The sequence below is a fragment of the Narcine bancroftii genome, chromosome 11 (assembly GCF_036971445.1).
Source record: "Narcine bancroftii isolate sNarBan1 chromosome 11, sNarBan1.hap1, whole genome shotgun sequence".
NCBI classification, from domain to species: Eukaryota; Metazoa; Chordata; class Chondrichthyes; order Torpediniformes; family Narcinidae; genus Narcine; species Narcine bancroftii.
In genome coordinates, this window is record NC_091479.1 from 86,994,737 (window position 1) to 87,015,555 (window position 20,819).

At 40.2% G+C, this 20,819-nt stretch overlaps 1 long non-coding RNA gene across 3 annotated transcripts in view; it reads right to left on the reverse strand.

Moving 5' to 3' along the window:
* LOC138746081 (uncharacterized) overlaps window positions 1–20,819 on the reverse strand; it is an 89,677-nt gene that overhangs the window by 59,712 nt on the left and 9,146 nt on the right. For 2 of the 3 annotated variants that reach the window (XR_011346690.1, XR_011346688.1), the window contains exons 2-5: window positions 19,686–20,520; window positions 11,704–11,856; window positions 11,473–11,575; window positions 7,664–7,754 (exon numbers count right to left, since the gene is read on the reverse strand). This is a non-coding gene — a long non-coding RNA (uncharacterized lncRNA). The remainder of the gene's footprint in view (window positions 1–7,663; window positions 7,755–11,472; window positions 11,576–11,703; window positions 11,857–19,685; window positions 20,521–20,819) is intronic. The other variant, XR_011346689.1, reaches the window with a different exon arrangement.

A 20,819-nucleotide genomic window follows, 5' to 3' on the forward strand; every position in this document is an offset into this window, starting at 1 on the left:
GCAGGCTACTCTTGACACTAACTAAATCGCTCCCAACCCTTTACTAGTGCCAGCATCATTTCACAATACTTCACCTGGAGTGAAGCAGGGTAGTCCCTTGGAGATGGCAAAAAGAGAGAGAGAGGCATGTGGTGCCCTTTATAGTACTGGAGGGCTGGGGAGTGCACCCCAGGTAATCTACAGGGAACCAATGCCAGCAAGGTCTAATTGATTACAAAGGCCAAGAACAAAGGTACTTAAAGGGGCCAATGTTCCAGTGTGCACTGATAGCTGGGGCAAAGCCAAACCTTGATTGGCAGGTGGGGAGTCTTCTGACCAGGTAATGGGCAGTGCTGTCATGTAACAGCCATGACCATCCACAATACAGTGAGCCTCCAACCAGTCTTACTACTTGACCTCCCTTACATAATCCTGCAATATTTTCCCTTGAAGTATTTATTGAATTCTCTTTCGAAAACAACTAATGAATCTGTTTTCATTGTCTATTCCATCCCCAATCATTTCCTATTGCTTTAAAGAATTATTTTCAACTCACCCCTCATCCTTTTGTTAGCTACAGAGATGAATTACTAACATCAGCTTTGGTGAGTACAGTGCATTTCAACAAGCTCACACCATCTTCCCCAAATTATGGAAAGGGAAATCCGTTTCTGCTTGTTATTTAGTCAATTATCACAGAAAGGAAACACCTGGACTGAGATAGGACCAGGATCAGTTCCAGTCATCTGAGGACAGCAAGCATCACAAGAGTGAGAAAGGGAGCATTCCATGGGCAATCATGTTTCTTCTGCAGGTGATTTCACACCTGTACAATAATTATGAGCTGTCACCAAAATCACCTGCGTTTGTGAATTCCAGAAGTTTTTGCTTGGGTTCAAGCTGAATTGTCCTACTTCAGTTTCCTCCTACAAAACTGTCTGAGCCCCCAGGTGAAGGTGGCAAAATTTCACCTAATGGTTTAGGATGGATCAAGTTCATGTTCTTGCATGTCTTTTTGAAGGATTATCACAGCAAAATATATCTAAATTACTAGAAATTAATACCAATGAAATTATTCAATGTTCTGGCATCATTTTGGAGTTAGTTATTTGTAGTTGGAAGCACATTTAACTGGGATCAAACTGGACAAACACCCCAATCATAGAAGAATAGAGCCTTGATGTTGTGATGACCTATATATATATATCATCCTTTAAAGATAAATATCACATGACATTATGGATATATACAGATAAGCCTTCGATTACATCAAGGATATGTGAGGGCACTGTCCCATACCAGAGCAAGCACATTTTATTTGCTGCATGGGGTCCTGATTTCTGAGATTCAATGTTAGATTATTAATTTACAAAGGATATATTTTTGAAAAAAAAAATATTTTTTTTTCTTACAAATTTATTTTTCAACAACATTGTTAAAATTGCACCAGGTAACCATCAATGGATATTTTTTGAAAGGAAAGGATTAGGAAACAATTCAATTCACTTTTGCTGCCAGATTACCTTGATTGAAAATGTTTTGTGTAAGTCAGCACCATCTAGTGGAAACTCTGTGGTGATACATGCATACAATCTTACCAGGGTGTTTCTTACTGCATTTTCCAACAGTTACCAATGCAACACTTAGTTCCAGAAAGTGACTGTGAAGAAGGAAAGAAACAAAGAAATATTTGAAAAATAAGGGAATGAGTAAAAATAGGCAAGCAAAAAATGAGTAGGACAAGACTAATTAATCAAAAACAATAAAATTGCAGCTCAGCCAGACAGACCAAGCGACTGTGGGTTTGGATCTTTACATTGGTTCAGTAACTGTGCATTAAGGTTAAGAGATGATACAAGGTCAAAAGGACAGATACTGTAGGAAACCAAGTAAAATGGTGACCATGGAAAAGGGTTTCAGCTTGGTGTTTCATACATTCAGTCCCCAGAGGGTGGTGGAGAAGCTGTCCTTGCTGGGACTGGACACCCCTCTCTGTCACTGGATTCTGGACTTCCTGATGGAATGATCACAGTCTGTCTGGGTAGGCTGCAGAACTTCAAGTACCATCACCCTGAGCACTGGCGCGCCCTCGGGCCGTGTGCTCAGCCCGATCCTGTTCACGCTACTGACCCACAACGGCATCGCCATATCCAGCTCCAGGAGAGTCATCAAATTGGCAGATGACGCAACAGTTGTCGGCCTCATCAGCGGCAACATTGAGTCGTACTACAGAGAAGAGGTGCAAAATCTCGTGAAATGGTGTGAGAATAACTATCTGAGTCTCAACATGGACAAGATGAAGGACACAATTGTGGACTTCAGGGACGAGCACCCTCCACTGCCCATTAATTGCTCGGTAGTGGAAAAAATAGAGAGCACCAAGTTTCTCAGTGTCCACATAAGAAGTGACCTATCCTGGACACACAGCATCTTTTCATTTGTCAGGAAGGCCCAATAGCGACTGCACTTTCTGAGAAGACCAAGGTGGGCAAGGCTACCAGCCACCATCCGATCCACTTTCTACAGGAGCTCTATGGAGACTATCCTGAGCGGCTACATCACAGTGCAGTACAGTTGCTGTAGACAATTGGATAGGAGATCAATCCACTGGATCATAAGAGCAGCATCAACGTGATCCACCAGGATCATTGTCTGAAATAGGTGCACAAAATCGTTGCAGACAAGCATCTTCCAGGGGCAGTGGGACTGCTTAATGATGAATAAACTGCTTATACAAACCCTCCGAGACTCTACTATTCATTTAACAATATTTATTTATTTTTATATTTGTGTATACATACTGCATTAGTGTTTTTCTGTATGTGTGCTATCTCTGTATGTATGTTTGCTTGTTTTTGCATCGAGGACTGGAGAACATTGTTTCCTTGGGTTGTAGTTGTACAATCAGATGATAATAAACTTGAATTTGAATCATGAATAAATGGGGAAGGGGGAGGTGAAAAGGCATTCTGCAAAATGTAAAGAAAGCAACAGTAGTAACGTGGGACATACAAATAACAAAAAAAAGGGACATCCACCAAAACTCCTCTGATGAAGGACCACGCATCCGAAACATTAACCCTTGCTTCTTTCTCCACAACCGCGACCTGGCCACCATTTTATGTTCTTGTACCAGAATTAATTGGCCTTATCCATCACAGAAACTTTAATTGTCAGAACAAGGAAGATTAGGCCTTTAATTTCCATTTTCATCTAAATGTATCAGGAGGGAACACAACTAATTGTGTAATAAAACATGGAATCACATTCTCCTTAGTCAGGGGTGGATGTAGAAATCCCTCACACCAAACTGACAGCTGTAATTACTAGCATTCAATGCACACTGTCCATGGGCAGCTGTCAGCTTAGATTTTATGGAAATATAAGGATATGCATTGTCTGCTGTTTATCCACTGGATGCCACAAATATTTGAATGAATGACTTGCTCCCACCACCAATGAACTTTCCCCCAGATGGCAAATGTATTGTTAAAAAAATGAAATTATCTTTGGTTTCACGATTTCAAATTGCACTGAAATAATTGTTTCGTAAAGCTCAGGATTAAACCAAGTGCATTGCGATCCATAAATGTCACAAGGATCTGTCCTGCAAATATCCTGATGAAATTAAAATATATTAATACTGGAAATAATATTTTTATATTTTTGTTTTCAAATAAATAACGCAGACACTGGAGGACATGAGCTACACCAGATAAAGGGGTGTGGACTGGTGAATGGAAAGTAGAAACACCAGTGTCAAATGCAATGACTATTAAGTTCTTATTTTCTATTGTGTGACTTTATTTGGCACAAGCATACTGAAATATTATCAGAGACCTGGAGAATAATTTTCCAAGTTTGGACTTACAAAGGGAGTCCTTCAAGCCGGTAACACTTATCGAAGAGCTTTCATTAACTGCATTTGTGATGGTGCCTGTTTATATTTCCGATGACACCTGAATTATTCAAGTGGATCTTTCACCCTTGTGCTGTGGATTTAGGGAGTTTTTAATTTATTTCCAAACATCACACTCTTTGTCACATTTTCAACATAACTTTGGCAGTTATGAGCAGCATTAAATATCTGTCCTGATATTTTTAGCTAGTTGATGAATTGAGAAATGATTAAAAGAGGCCAATCTTCACCAATGTTATGCAGCAGGGCTAAAAATTAAAACAACTTTCATGGTTCTATGCCCTCTTTTACATGGTTTAGCGTTTCTCTGTCACCATTTAACATGAATCCCTTTCCATAATTGCTTTCCTATGTATCTGATTTTCCGTATCAAGATTACACACGAATAACGCTTTTTGTTTCTTTCCTTTCCTATTGACAATGTCTCCTGCTTCAGGTTTATCTTTATGAATGACAGAATAGGAATGAACAGAAAATTAATTGCATCCCTCTTTCATTGCTCCTCTGTTGTGGGGCAATTTGACTAATCTGCTGACGTCTGAGGGCTATAATATATAAACTCTTTCCAATGTTACACACAGAACAGTTTACTAAGATGTTTTTATATTTCCACATTGCCACTGAAGTTTATGAAGGAGATTTGAACTGCCCCATGGGACTCCTGAAGGGTCAAAATGATTTTCCCCCAGCAACCACACCCATGAGCCTTTGGACAAGCTGCGATTTCAACTGCTTGAGTGCATTCAATTTTGCTGCTCATTGACTTCAGCTTTATTATGGCATCTTGCTGCCATACTGATCAAATGCCTCCTTAATGTCAAGGACATTCACTCTTACATTATTTCCAAAGTTCAGTTCTTTAGTCTACATTTGGACCAACATTGTGATAAGATCAATAACCCAAACTGATCATCGGTGAGTAAGTAAAAACTGATAAATTGTTCACCCAAGATTCCAGCATCTCCAGTTGCTGCGTTTCTCTAGTTTATCGGTAAGTCATTGATAAGTAAAAACCCTGGGGACAACATTCAACCTAAAAGCAGTGGGAGGTGGGGGGAGTTTCAATTATTATTAATCAAAATATTCCCTTTGTTCAGCCTAGTGTCACATCAGATACAAATGGTCGTTATGGTATTGTCTCTGGTAAATTATATAAGATGGAAGTATTAGCTAATATCTATGCTCCTAATGTAGATGACACTGGGATTTTTGAACATGTTTTTTCATTCCTACCAGATCTGAGCTTATATTCTCTGGTGCTTGATGGGGATTTTAATTATTGGTTAGATCCTGTATTGGATCATTCCTCTCTTAACCCTCCTATGGTATTTATGGTGTTTCTGATATCTTGTGTTTTTTTTTCATCCTAATAGGAGAGAGTATTCTTCGTTTTCCACATATTCACCACTCTTTTTCAAGGATTGGCTATTTTTCTTATTGATAACCAACTGATTTCACAGACCTGTTCTTGTGAGTAGCAAAGTATTGTAATAGCAGACCACGGCCCTATCATTCTATCTTTGTTCTTTCCTGACTTCCTTCAAGCTAGTAGGTGTTAGGATTTTAACTCAACATTGCTCGCAGATAATGATAATGCTGTAATTAATGCAAGGAAGATGAGGCCTCTTTAATTCACATGTTTTGGTCCTGTCCCAGTCTTGAAAAGTACTGGAAGGAGGTTTTTCAAACTTTATCTTTAATCTTTGATGAAAAGTTAGAACTGAATCCTTTGGTAGCTCTTTTTGGTACAACGGGAGAAGATAATGTTTTGCTGGCTCCAAATAAATGTCGCATCTTGTCTTTTACTTCTCCTTTGGCTGGACGTGCTGTATGACTCAGGTGGAAGGGCAATGTCCCACCTACTCGTGCTCAGTGGCTGGAAGGTATTACAGTTTGTTTAAGTTTAGAAAAGATTCGATATTCAATTCATAATTTTTGCATGAGATTCTAAATGTTGTGGGGAACCATTTTTGAATTATTATCACAATCTTTAGGTATAATTTATAATCTGAGTTTTGTTGGCTTTTTTAATTCATTTTAGGAGTAAAGTTTATTGTTGTTTCTTTCTCCCATGCATCTCATTGTTAGGGGGATGGGACTTTGATAACTTTTGATTTTTGGGTTTTTTTTTGTCTTTGTATATTATATTTACTTTGGTTATGTTATTATGGATGTGATTTAATATGTTGATTTGTGTAATTTCATATGTTTTGCATTTGCTATAAACTATACATTGGTTTGGGATTTTTTATATATAGAATCAATTAAAATTATTTCAAAAAGAAAGAACTCTTTGATAATACACTCAGTAATAGTTTCAACCACTATTGTGATAATTTGGAATAGATTGACCTGAAATAAAACTAGAAAACTTACAGACAGATTTAGGCTATTCAGCTCATGGACTCTGCTCCACCATTCAAATGACGGCTGATGTATTTTACCTTTCAACCCCATTCTCCTGCCCATAACTTTTCATGTCCTTATGAATCAAGAATTTATGCTTTAAATATACCCAATGACTTGGCCTCCTCTGCTCTTTATGGCAATGAATTCCCCAAATTCTCCACCCTCCTCATCTCTGTTCTAAATGGACATCCTTCTATTCTCCAGTTGTGCCCTCTGGTCCAAATCTCTCCCACAACTGGAAGAAGCTTCTCTGCATCAATTCTATCTCATGCTTTCAATATTGTTTGATGAGATCAACCCTCATCTGTCCAAGTTCCGGTGAATACAGGCCATCAAGTGTTCCTCATACGTTAATCTTCTCATCCCAGGGATCATTCTCTAAACATCTTCTGGACTCTCTCTATATCCTTAGATATAGGGCCAAAGGCTCAGAATACCACTTGTGCTCTACCAAAACCTTGTAACGCCTTAGCATTATGTCTTTTGCCTTTATATTCTAGTTTTCTTGAAATGAATGCCAATATTGAATTTAACTGCAATTTAACCTTTAGGGAATCCTGCACTAGGACTGCTAAATCCCTTTGGATATTCTGAATTTTTTTCCCATTTAGAAAACAATCTATAATTTTTTTTTCCTTCTACCAAAGTGCATACACTCCTTAAGCTGTATTCCATCTTCTAACTTCTTTGCCCATTCTCCAAACTGTCCAAGTCCTCAACACTACCCGCCCTACTGCCTATCTGTGTATCATCTGCTGACTTGGTTACAAAGCCATCATATAAATTACTAACATGCAGCAGGGAAAGGGGTTGACCCAACACCACCTATTCTCATCCCCCCGCCTAATATGGTTCCTTCCACTTTCACCCACATTTCCCCTACTGGGTTCTTCCTCTCTCCCTCCATCACCTTTGGTTCCATTGGGTCTCATACTATACCACCATTGTCACTATGTCTTCTAATTAAATTCTAGCACTGGCAGCCTTTATCTCTACTAATCACACCCCCGCAAGACTCATTTTCCCCCACCTGACCTCTTTGTTTCTCTTGCTGCTTTCTCTCTCCCTTTGCCTGGCATCCGCCTCTGTCCATCATCCTTTACCTCTCCCTGGTTCACCAGTCCAACCTTCCCTCCCTGTCCTCATTAGATCTTCTCTGCACCCTAATTTGTTTCTCTTGCTGCTTTCTCTCTCCCTTTGCCTGGCATCCGCCTCTGTCCATCATCCTTTACCTCTCCCTGGTTCACCAGTCCAACCTTCCCTCCCTGTCCTCATTAGATCTTCTCTGCACTATAATTCCTGATAAATGGTCCCAGCCTGAAAAAGATTTTATTTTTCTGATGCTGCTTAACTCACCGACTTCCTCCAGCAGATTGTGTGTTGCTCCAGATTCCAGCATCTGCCACCTCTTATCATTCTCCATTTTCTCCCAGCATGCTCCTCCACACTGTTAATTGAAATACTGTTGTTAAATTAAGCAATGGTATGAATACAATACACCGGGAAGGCGGGGGGGGGGGGGGGGGTGGTGGCAGGTCACTCTTCTACTTGATAAGATAATTTGAGAAGACACTTCCAAAATTTTTGCTTCAATTAATGCTTCCTTAAATACTAAACCATTCCCATTTGCTCTCTGTTCTCAATTCATTTAAATTGGATTTGCTGTCAACACAGCGCATTTGACCTTTGCAGAGGTCCCCAGGGTTTCTCCTTTGTCCGCACATCTCATTATTTTTTTATTTTTTTGTCAGCTCTCTTTTGATCCTTTGTTTAGCTGAAGAAATAGTCTTTGCTCCTTTAGCCCATTTTCAAAGCTATAGCAATTGATGGCTGGAACTCCTTCTTTACTTTCCTCCTCTGTTCTTCCTAATGTACCAATGTCCCTGTGGAGAAATGATCATCAAAAATGAATGCATTACTCTAAGTCCAGTCTTTTTAATGCACTGTACCAAGTTAACATAATGTCAGTAGATTGGAATCCAGCAGACCTGGCAGTGTGCCTCTGTATTCGGCTTGTCTTACTAATTGCCATTTCACATTGACATAGGAAAGAAAACTACCTCCAAGTTCTTTTCTTTAATGTACAACCATTAATCTTTCAGGCAGATTTTTGTTTTGTTCCATCTTCATCTGTACAACTGCTCAAGGAGTCTTGTATTTTCATTATGTGTATTGTGATTAAACATCAACAATCCAACACCTAATAACACCATCACTGTGGGATATATATTTCAAGCAGTTAGAGCATAATCAACCTTTTTTTTGTAATTTTGTTTCTAACTCATGATATCTCTGTTCCTTCATCACCAGTGGTTACATTTGCTTTGTACTTTAAACAAGGGACGTGGGGTTTTTTTTGTCATGTTTATATCATTGGAATGCATTAGCAATTTATGCTGCTCTTGAGTTAATTGATTCCTCCCTTATGGATGTGTTCAAAGATTGATTTTGCAGGACAAGGCCTCCAATATTCACAGGGAGATGAGAAGGGAGTGGGAGGGAGATGGTGCTTCCATTTAAGAAACCCAGAGATGCCAAGGCCATGGATGTAAAGCCAAATTTAACAGCAGAAATTCAGTAATCTTTTAACCTGGTAGCCAGTCAGATTATCTAGTCTGTGCTGAAATATTCTAGACCTAGCTCCATCAACCTGCATCCAGATCATTCCCCTCCATACTGGTCCCATCCATGTACTTATCCAAATTTCACTTATATTTTTTCATTGAACCCACATTCTCCCATTCCTGCTGGGAACTTATCCAACACTCTCACAATGGATGAAGAAGTTCCGTCTAACATTTGCCCTTAACCCATGTCCTCTCATTCTTGTCTTAAGCCAACCTCAGTGAAAAAAGCCATTTACACTATCTATAGCCTTCATTATTTTATATACCACAGTCAGTCAGTACAAATTGGAAACAGCATCTCCTCTTCATTGACTTTCAACACAGACACACCTCAAGGATGTGTGCTTAGCCCACTGTTCTACTCATTATACACTCATGACTGTGTGGCCAGGCACAATTCCAATGTGATCTACAAATTTGCCGATGATATCACAGTTGTCAGTAGAATCAGAAATGGCAATGAGGAAGTGTACAGGAGGGAGAAGATCAGCTTGTTGAGTGGGGTCATACCAACAAGTTGCACTCAACATTAGCAAAACAAAGAAGATGATTGTGAACTTCAGAAGGAAGTCAGGGGAACTCAGTCCTCACTGAGTGCTCAGTATTGGAAAGAGTCAAGAACATCAAATCCCTGGGTGTCAACATTTCCGACAATCTGTCCTGGAGCATCCATGTCAATGTAATCATGAAGAAAGCTCACCAGCAGCTATATTTTGTGTTTGAGGAGATTAGGTATGTCATCGAAATTTCTACAGGTGACTTGTGGAAATCATTCCGTCTAGTTGCAATACTGTCTGGTATAGAGGTGCCAATGCTCAGGACAAGAAAAAACTCCAGAGAGTTGTTAAATCGGCCTGCGACATCGCAGGCACCAGAGTCCAGTTCATCAAAGAGATTTACAAGATAAAATATCTTAAGAAAGTAACCTCTATCCTGAAGGACCCCCATCACCCAGTCCTTGCCCTTTCACTCTATCTGCTACCATCGAGAAAAAGGTACAGGAGCCTGAAGACAAGCAGTACAAGGACAGCTTCTTCCCCACCACCATTAGAGTCCTGAATGACCAATGAACCACAGACACTGCCTTACTTTGACTTCTCATGCACTTTTTAAAATTTATTTTGTAAGGTGATTTATATGAATGTTTGCACTGTGACGCTGCTGCAAAACAATGAATTTCGTGACTTCTTCAAGACAATAAATTCTGATTCTGAGTCTAAATATCTCCTCATTCTCTGACTCTTCAAGGAATAAAGTCCTAACCTTTTTAAACTTTTCTGATAATTCAGCACTTCTCAATCTTTCCTGTAGGTAGGTGACCAAAACTGTACACAATGCACCAAATTTGGCCTCATTAATGTCTTAATACAACTTCAAAATATCATCTCAGTTCCTGGACTTAGTACTTTGAATTATGAAGGTCAATGTGCCAAAACTTTTCTTTACCTTTGGCTGCTGAGAACATCTTATAGAAAAGGGAAAAAAAAAACCTAAACCTCCGTGTTTATCTTGGAAGCATCTCAGTATTCGTTAAGCAAAGTAGGTTTTGCTTGTTCAGGGATGTTCACAGGTTGAAAGATGCCCAAAACCTCCAGGATACAGTCTCCAGAAATGGTTCCAAAGCTCTGTATCGAAGGCATTGGGATAAGAGAAGTGATCAGCATGTGAGGGAAACTGCTGATTGTGACAGAGGCAAAACCATTATTGGCTGTGGGTTGTGATGTACCTCATAAAAAATGATTTTAATAAACCTGGCCTAGAGGCAAGGCCAGAGATCTGGAGATTGCCCTTCTTAATCAACAATAGCACTTCTAGTTGACTCTTTCTGTCTTTTAGTCATCTCATTGGAAATGTAGTTTATGATTTGGAGTCACCAGATTTGGAGTCCAGCACAAATAGAAGGATATATATAACCATATAACCATTTACGGATCGGAAACAGGCCATGTTGGCCTTTCGAGTCCGCACCGGTTTGATCAGCTGTAATCACCAATGATTATTCTTCATCCTGTGGCCTGACATCTTCTCACAAATTGCCTGAAATACTTCATGACCAATTGAAAGAATAAGCACAATTCTGCATTGTAAGTTGGATTCTACTTTGGATCCAGCATCATTATTAAATAATTATTTTTCGCAACAATCTACAAGGAGGAAATTTGAAATTTGTAAACAAAAATACACTTTTTAAAATCCATTTTAGGCACACTATTCCAAATTAATGACTGACCCACAAACAGTTCCATCAGTATCCAGAGCAGAGATTAAAGTCAACTTCAGATCAAGACTTGGAAAGCCGTTTGCTTTTATAAACCAGCTCTCCACTAAAAGAAGATTCTAGCAAGTTCCATTTTACAATTATGATAAAAGATTTCCATAATTCATGTACAAAAAAACCCTTGGTATCTGGCACCTACAGAGATTGGTAGATGCCGGATATGCACATTTTGCAGTTGCTTGAGACTCAGTCTTACAATGCTACAACATCAGCATTAAGAATAAACAGTTTAAAAGACAAAAATACTACACTGTACTTACACTGAACAAATTTCACTTGCATGAATATATAAACCTTAAAGAACTTCATTTTCAGTCACTTTCTTTGAAACATTTAACTGTCGCTGCATCTCCACAGAACCGCCTGAAAGAGGAACAATAACATTATAGATAATTAACACCCCCTCCCAAGTTTACAGATAAAGCCTTACTAATATACTTAATAATACACTAATAAAGATAAAATGGAGTGAACCTCTTACTAAGACTTACTAAGTAGGCAGCTAACAGTGAGCAGAATCAACCAGCTCCTCATCCTGGGTCACGCCATTTTACTTAAGCACAGCTTTATTCAAACAGCTGCAACGACCAAGGTGCCCGCTGGATGAATATTTGCTCCAATCTTCACCAAAGTTTGATGTGTTACTGCAGAGAACATTTACTTTTACAATTTTAAACTTCTATTTAAATTAATACATATGTAAAATAAAGAAACATTTATTTCATTTCCTCAATTTTATTTTTGCCATTTGCTTGAGATTGCCTGTTGCTTGAATTCCAGATAACAGGGATTTTACGAGGCTTTGGAAATTTATCACTGCAGTTTTGTTGCATAAGTTTCCTTATTTGACAACACTGTCACTGCTTCAACTAGACTATTTCTTGGGATACTAGTCTCCATCAACAGAGATAAGTGCAACATTGGCATGCTGTCTGACATGTCTTCTTTTCTTTAATTGCCAAAAGGAAACCATTCAGAAGGAGATGGACAGGAAGATGAAGGGAAATGAGTTGAGGTCTCATATTGCAGGAATTGCTCCAGGCACCAGCTTCCTCAACTGTGTTCATGTCTGACTCATTATACAACTCCTTTGATGAACACCATGAATGGATTGTAACCTGTCAGTGATCCAACCTCAGAGTATCTAAAAATAAAAGGTGCTATCATTGCCTTAATGACTATTTCTAATGCTTACATTTTAACAGGGTTCCAGTTACCATCCAATATGTGGAATGGTGAAAGTCAATATTGAAAAATTTTATTTTAAACTGTGCCTGTTCCAGCATTCCCATTTCAAAATGGAACTACATGAGAGCATAAAATATAGAAGCAGGAATCCTGCCCACCATTTGGTAAGATCATGGCTGATCTTTTATATTAGTATTACTTTCAAGAACTAGCCCCATATGCTTTGGTTCCCTCTGTATCACTCTGTGTCTCAAATGTACCTAATGATCGAATCTTGGAGAAGAATACCAAACATTCACTCATCTTGGGGGGGTTAAGAATTTCCTTCTCTTCTCATTCTTGAATGGCCAATCCTTTATTGATATTCTGTAACCCTTGATTCTGGAGACAAGACCAATCCTGCCTCTAGCCTATAAAGACCCTTGGAAATTCCATATGTTTTAACACCATAAGATGTTGGTGCCATTCAGGTCTGCTCCACCATTCAAATCATAGTTGAGGCATTTTTCCTCTCAAATCCATTTTCATGCCTTCTCATAACTCTTTATAATCACGAAACTATCACCCTCGGCTTTAAAACTACCTAATGACTTGGCCTCCACAAACATCAAATTCCACAGATTCATCTCCGTTGAAGAAATTTCTCATCCCTATTCTAAAGGGATGTCCTTTTTCTCTAAGGCTGTGCCCTCTGGTCCTAGACTTTCCCAATACTGGAGACATCTTCTCTATATTGACTTTATCTAATGCTTTCAATGTTTAGTAGGTTTCAATGTAATCCTCCTTCATTTTAATGATCTCCCTTCCTGAACACTGGAGACAGCAAGAACCTGCTGAAGTAAGACCAAAAAGACGTATTGCTGTTTCACTTAAACATTGATTTGTTCTCAACATTAATTTTGCTCAATACCCCCTTTTAATCTTCCATAATTGTATACACATTGAAGTATCGCGACACACTCCAACTCCCAGCACCACCTCCCCACACTATAGTTATTTCAAAAAAATCATTGATTACATTTGTGTTTTACTGCTGATTAAGTTCTGCTTGCGATTTTTACAGTTTGCAAATCCTTACTATTTTCTGGCGTCCAGCAAATTGCCAAAGTCTACTTGAATATAAATGCATAAACTAGCTGGAACAGATTAGTGGCCATTATGATTGATCCCTGGGAGAAGGACCAGGGAGCACACAGAGCAGATGAAAAGAGCAGAAAGAATGATGAGGTAATGGAGGAAGAGGAAGAAGAGGTGGAAAAGGGGCTTCAGGCAAGATGCCTCAATATGCTCTCTCACCTGAATCTCAATAACAGCCAGTGTATATGGTGTCTATCTATTTCATTATTAATTGATAAGGTTATACTTACTGAAATCTGCCACCTGCTCCAATCAAGTCTCCAAGCAGGTAGGAACTGTATCGCCAATGGCTTTCAAGGTGACACTATCGATACATTTTAATATGATCAGCTTCTTCCATATTGGAAAGGAAGGCAGTTTTACAAATGGGAAGTCTTTATTGTTCAAAAATAACTGTTAGAAATTCATTCTCTCTTGCCTAAGGGCAGCAGGTAGAATATGGTCATGGATGGGATCATGAGGAATTAAGTGCTGTTACACTTGAGCTCTGAAACAAGCCAAGAGCTGCACAGGGTGCACAGATAATCCACTGACAACCTGGCTCATGGTTCGAGTATGTGATATACACAAACATCTGGAAGGATTGCATCAAGTAAACCCTTGGTGATAGAGCAGACATTTCCCATGCCTCAAGACAAGATTCAGTAATGCCCTTTTGTTAGTTGGTATATCTCTTGGTGCCTGCCACATTGACCACCGCCAGTGGGCTGATAACGCCTCAAACCGTGCATCTTGGCGCCTCACAGTTTGGCGGGCAGCAGCCTCCTTTGAAGAAGACCGCAGAGCCCACCTCACTGACAAAAGGCAAAGGAGGAAAAACCCAACACCCAACCCCAACCAACCAATTTTCCCTTGCAACCGCTGCAATCGTGTCTGCCTGTCCCGCATCGGACTGGTCAGCCACAAACGAGCCTGCAGCTGACGTGGACTTTTTACCCCCTCCATAAATCTTCGTCCGCGAAGCCAAGCCAAAGAAAGAAGATATCTCTCCAAAACTGTGTGAACAATCTCTTCTAGACGCACCTCAAAAATTCCGCTCCCTCATTGGTAACTTGAAATGCCCCATGTACAATAAATCCATTTTTCTTTCTAAGTTCTACCTGTATGTGGAACCTTTCTAGGACATCCTCCCTCAATGTTGAATTAATGCAACCTTTGACAAACCTCCACCATTAACTCCCTCATCTATGCCACCTGAAAATTCTACACCCTGGGATATTGAGTGGCCAGACCTCCCCAACCTTTAACCATTTCTCAGCAATGGCAATACTACAGTATTCCATGTTAAATAAAGCTTTGAGTTCACCTATTTTACCAGTTATATTCTTCACCTTAAAATACACTCAATTTAGCTTTGAATTCCCTTGATGTGCACTTACTCATTTGTTCTGCCTACTGAACTATTTGCCCTCGAAGTGATTGTACATTTTCATCTCACCAACTAAACTGAGCATTTCCTTTTCCTGCTAACTCAGTTTAAACCTCCCCAACAGTGTTAGAAAACCTCCCAGCAAGGATGTTGGCCCCACTTGTGATAAGGTGCAACTCGTCCTGCTTGCAGTCAATCCTTCCCCAGAAAGAGTCCCATTGATCCAAGTATTTAAATCCCATCCCTTTGCACCATCTCTTCTCTCATGCCTCTGCTTCCACTCCTATACTCACACGCTCATAGCACCAGAAGCAAGCCAGAGATTATACCCTTTGAGATTCTATTTTTAAATGGCAACCTAACTCACTAAACTCATTCCTTCCCCTATATGCCATTCTTCTTCTTTGGCTTGGCTTCGCGGACGAAGATTTATGGAGGGGGTAAATGTCCACGTCAGCTGCAGGCTCGTGGGTGGCTGACAAGTCCGATGCGGGACAGACAGACACGGTTGCAGGGGAAAATTGGTTGGTTGGGGTTGGGTGTTGGGTTTTTCCTCCTTTGCCTTTTGTCAGTGAGGAGCCATTGATACCTACATATACCACAACCTCCCCTGTCAGGACGTCCTACAGCCACTCTGAAACATTCTTGACCTCACACCAGAGGAGCCACAGACCATTCTGCAGTCTCTTTGGTAGCCAAAGAAATGGTGTCCCCATCCCATTACTATAGAATTTACCATCACCATCGCTCTCTCAGTCATTTTCCCCCTTCCTCTGTGCAGCAGCATCCACCATGGTGCCACAAAATATTGCTCCAGTATTTTCCTGGGAAGCTATCTCCCCAGTAGTACCCAAGACAATGTACTTGCTTGTAAAGGGGTACAGGAGACTCCTACACTAGTAAAACACGAAAGTCTGCAGACACCATGGTTGAAATAAAAACACAAAGCTGGAGAAACTCAGCAGGTCAAACAGTGTCCTTTATAAAGCAAAGATAAAGAAACATAGCAAATGTTTTGGGCTTGAGCCTTCAACAAGCTCGAAACGTTGGTTCTTTATCTTTATCTTTGCTATATAAAAGACACTGTTTGATCTGCTGAGTTTCTCCAGCTTTGTGTTTTTACTTTCATTACAGACTCCTATACTACCTGCCTACCTTGACTGCTTTTCCTGGTAGTCACCCATCTCCTCTCTTTTTGCATCTGGAGGGTGACTGAACACATTGTCTACGATATTCTCTGCATCCCGGATGCTCCATAACATTGTAGTGGTGTGGGAGGTTAGATGCATCGTGGTTAGACCTTCATCTTATCTCTGACTTCTGCCTTTCACTGCATGGGCGTGGAGCAGAAAGCAGAGGTCAAACAAGTGGAGGAGGAGGAGGACCAGGTGTTTCCCACAGAAACATCACCCTGAGGTGTCCAATCTGGATCATTGTTTAAGAGGAGCAAAAAAATGAAATATCTACCTACGCTTTGGAGAGATAAATGGCAGCAGTTCTGCTGTTGGAAAGCAATCAGCCATTGAAACTTTGAATGCATTTTGGCTCAAAAGTCATGACAATAAATTCCAGTTAGGTTATTCATTAAACCCAAGCAATCAACAATGGTATTGAACATACCAATGCAGGCCACATAGAGTCACCATGACATGATGTCGCATGCTCCCCCCACACATTCTTCCTGAGGTATTTACCAGCTCCTGACTATTTTCTCAGCTCTCAATATACTTACAAGTTTTTAATGCTTTCCACATGGTTACAGGAAAAGCAGGGGACAGCAAGGAAGACAATGATACATGAACGCTGCTTGTGGTATGTGACTCATTTGTGGACTGGTAATTACTAATTCTAAACTCTTCCTTATTCTGAAAAGTATTACAAACTGGTTTTCTTTTATTTTTCTATATTGATTCAGAAAGAAAAGGAGGAGTCCATTTAGCACTTTTAATCTGCTGTTTGATAAGAGCACTGGCGCCCCATATCTTAATCCCTATTCCCATCTCTTCCACATATCCCTTCATATTTGAAGTGACAAAAATCTAACAGTCTCACTACTGACTGGTTTCAAATGTTCATTTGCAAATGATGGGTCCAGAATTCTTCTACCCTTTCTACTTGAGGGACTGCTTACCTGCTTCACAATCTGGAAGAGTTGGCCCTGATTTCCAGGCTGCTCCTCGTGTCACCAATCAGTTTAAACAGTTTCCCCGGCTACCCTATCATAATTCATAACAGCCTTCTGAGTTCCAGGAAACACAACCTTAGTTACAGTAAATACTCCTTGCAATTTAAATCTCAGAGTCCAGGTATCATTCCAGCAAATCGCTGCTAAATTCCCTCCAAGATTCTCTTCCAAATCTAAGATTCATTGCTTAGAAACATACCCCAGCTGCAGCATAACAAGGACTTTATACATCTATTTAATAAATCGGCTCTCCAAAATAGAGAATTTCACAGTCAGGCACTGTAGGAGAAGATACATCTCATCATCTCCATTGTAATTGGGCGCTCTGAAATTTACATACCTGGTTAATTTTGTGTTGTAGATTTCTTCTGCAATATTGGCTAGAGAGAGGGAAAATGACTGAGTGAGAGAGAGAGAGTAAAAAAGAGAGTGAGAGAGTAAGTGAGAAAGAGAGAGAGAAATCCAGAGAGCTAACCTTAGTACTCTTTAGCACATTTCGACCAGACGACTCAAGGTGGTTTTAATATTCAATAACAATAAATTATATTATAAGCAGAGCACATAAATTGTTTAAATATTTTGCCCAATTTTAATATTCTTGCGAAGCTGAAGAAGTTGTTTCAGATGTTTGCCTCATATTTCTGTGATTCAACATGCAGAGCACTCTTGCTTAAGGCCACCCATCTTAAGGTGGGTTTGTGGTTCATTGGATTTATACATTGAACCTGGTCTCCCACTGTCCATTGATGAGATATAAGCACAAAATAAACCACAAAACTAAGCCTTCCAACCTCTTTACCAATCCATGCTGCAATTTAAATCTGACCATTTTTGGACCATCCATAACATTCTGGTGCAAAGTGTTTGCTGTATCCATTGTCCTGGTTCATGCCACTGGCTAATATTAATTGAGCCTCCTGGGAAACACTTACTCTTGACCTTACTGAAGGTGAGGGTCACCAAAGTTATGACATCCCTCTTGTGACATTGTATCCTTTTCATTACAGGTACATGATCCTTTATCCGGACATCTAAAATCCGGAAAGCTCCAAAATCTGGCAAGTAGGGAGAGAGGCGGCAGTGCAAGTCGGGAGGCCGAGCGACCCGCGGTTGGGGGACACGGCCGGGCGGCCAAAGGACTGGCGGTCGGGAGAGGCAGCCGAGGGACCGACAGTCGGGAGAGACAGCCGGGCGGCCGAGGGACCGGCGGTCGGGGAAGGCAGCCAGGTGACTGGAAGGGGGTAGGGGTGGATACGGCAGCACAATTCGGGTGGGCTTTCCGAAATCCGGAAAAATCCGAAATTCGGAACACACTGTTCCCCCAAGGGTTCTGGTTAAAGGATCGTGTACCTGTACAATAACTATTTCTTCAACCAAGTGAGGGTCAATAAAGCCACTGGTCACACTTGTTTAAGATCTACCTTTTCTTCTTCTGATTCCTGATGACAAATCTCCATGGTCTGCAGAAAGGACAAAACACACTAAAATCTTAGCAAAATTACATCAGAACCAAGAGAATCTCCAGCCATAAAATACCCATGGATACAGTGAAAAAGAACAAAGCATTTTTGTCTGTAATATATTTTGCTGCATGTTATGGCTGTACTTACAGAGTTAATACTGCTGAGGTTGGTGCTTATATAGGGTCAGTCATTGATCAATTCATTCTCCAGACAGCAGGATTTGATGGATTTGGATCTGAATTACAGCTCTCAGATCACTGTATAAATGACATCTTCTTAATTTAGATCTTAAAAGGCAAAGCCAGACATGGAAAACTTTTTAAATGCATTAGACCTGCCTCCAATAAGTTGCCCCTCCTGGACATAATAATATGAGAAATATGTTTAATTGCTGTGAAGTGACCCAAAATGTTTCTTAGCACAAGCAAGGTTAACATCACAACATCACCACATTAAGCAGGCCTCTTGGGGATCAGAGGCGCCAATGTGAATGTCCTCACCAAAATCAAAGCAAATAGAAATGCAAACTTTGAGTTCAAGCAACAGAATCAAAATGTAAGCTTTAAATGGCCTATGATTGAGTGATCTTGAATATACACAATTATTTTGCTACAATAAAATAAATTTATTTTGTTACATACTCAGACAGCCACATTAGAAATTAGCCAAGACGTGTTATATTCAAAATAATATTTTAATTTATTGATTAACAAATATATAACACCTTACCTAACCTATCTAAAGTTATCTAAACTTAACGTTCAACTATGCGTAATTATACGTGTGTGTGTGTGTGTGTGTGTGTATGCGTGTGTGTGTGTATATATGTGTGTGTGTGTGTGAGTGTGTGTGTGTGTGTGTGTGTGTGTATATATGTGTGTGTGTGTGTGTGAGTGTGTGTGTGTGTGTGTGTGTGTGTGTGTTTGTGTGTGTGTGTGTGTGTATGTGTGTGTGTGTGTGTGTGTGTGTGTGTGTGTGTGTGTGTGTGGTGTGTGCGTGCGCGCGCGCACATATGTAAAATATCCCAAACCATTACACATTTAGGCTCAATGTGTAAAATCAGTGTTTACACATAAGCTTTAAGTTGATCACAGAAGTTATCATGGAGTAGGGAGATCAGGGTATACTCACTAAATCCTTGTCAAGATGCTTCCAAAGCAATGTCCTTTTCAGACGAGTGGCGTCAGAACTCCCCCTTTTTTTTGTGTAGGAGACAAGAAGTGAGTGATTTTCACACATCTTCCAGAACTCTTTTGTGGGTCAGTCGAAATGGTCCGTCACAATGGTGACAATCCAAATGTAGTATTTCTTGGCTTCCAGAACCATTTTGTGGGTCAGCCATTCAAAGTGACCTTCCCTTTTGGTCATGGTGTAGTACACTAATCCCCCTTCAAATGTGACCATTTCTTTTGCTACAGTGGGGCATACTCATTCTCCTTACAGAGAGAAATCAGACAAATTGTCTATTACTACACAAGACACAGTATCCCCTCAAAGAGATGCTTCTCTAAGTGCTGCTTCCTTAAAATGGCCCCTGAGCAAATAGTGTACTGTTGCTTTAATCTGTTGATCTCAGCACTTGTGCTTCCCGGCACTTCCTCTCTCTTCAGAAGTATCCAATTTGAGTATGCACTTTCCCCAGCCTGTCAGCCCATAGTCAGTCTCCAGTAGCCCACAGCCTGCATGGGTTCCTCACCTCGAGTCACCAACGCCTGCCTCGAGCCCCTCAGTGGTCCGCTGCTGTGGCCACCATCCCTTGGGTCATCTCCTCTATTTCTCCTTCTCAAACTAGGGGTGTTCTCCCTGTTTTTCTTTGGTGCTCTGCATCAGTCCTTTGATTTCCCAAGGTCTGCAACCCCTCGGGGCTGCTGTTGATCGTAGGTGCTGCCATCTTTGGCGCAGACCCCGTGGTCACGGAATTTTAAAGAAAATTCATGGATACTCCAGAAGCTTGTTCTTGAAGAGCCTAGGTATATCAGAAGTTGAAGGAGAATACAAAGGAAGGGAGATGTGAGACAATGAAGGAGTTTTGAAAACAAAGATTAAAAACTCTAACTGTATCCAAGCCACTTTGCTGTATCATGTCCTGGTGCAACACACTCATATTATCTTACCAATTAGACAAAGCATTTTTCAAAATCAAAGAAACTGTATAAAGGATATAAATGCATGAAAGTGTGATCTCAGATTGTGGCAGCTCATGTAATCTCACAAACTGATGTCTCCAGCAACATCAATCACTAGTTCAATTCTTTATGTATAAAT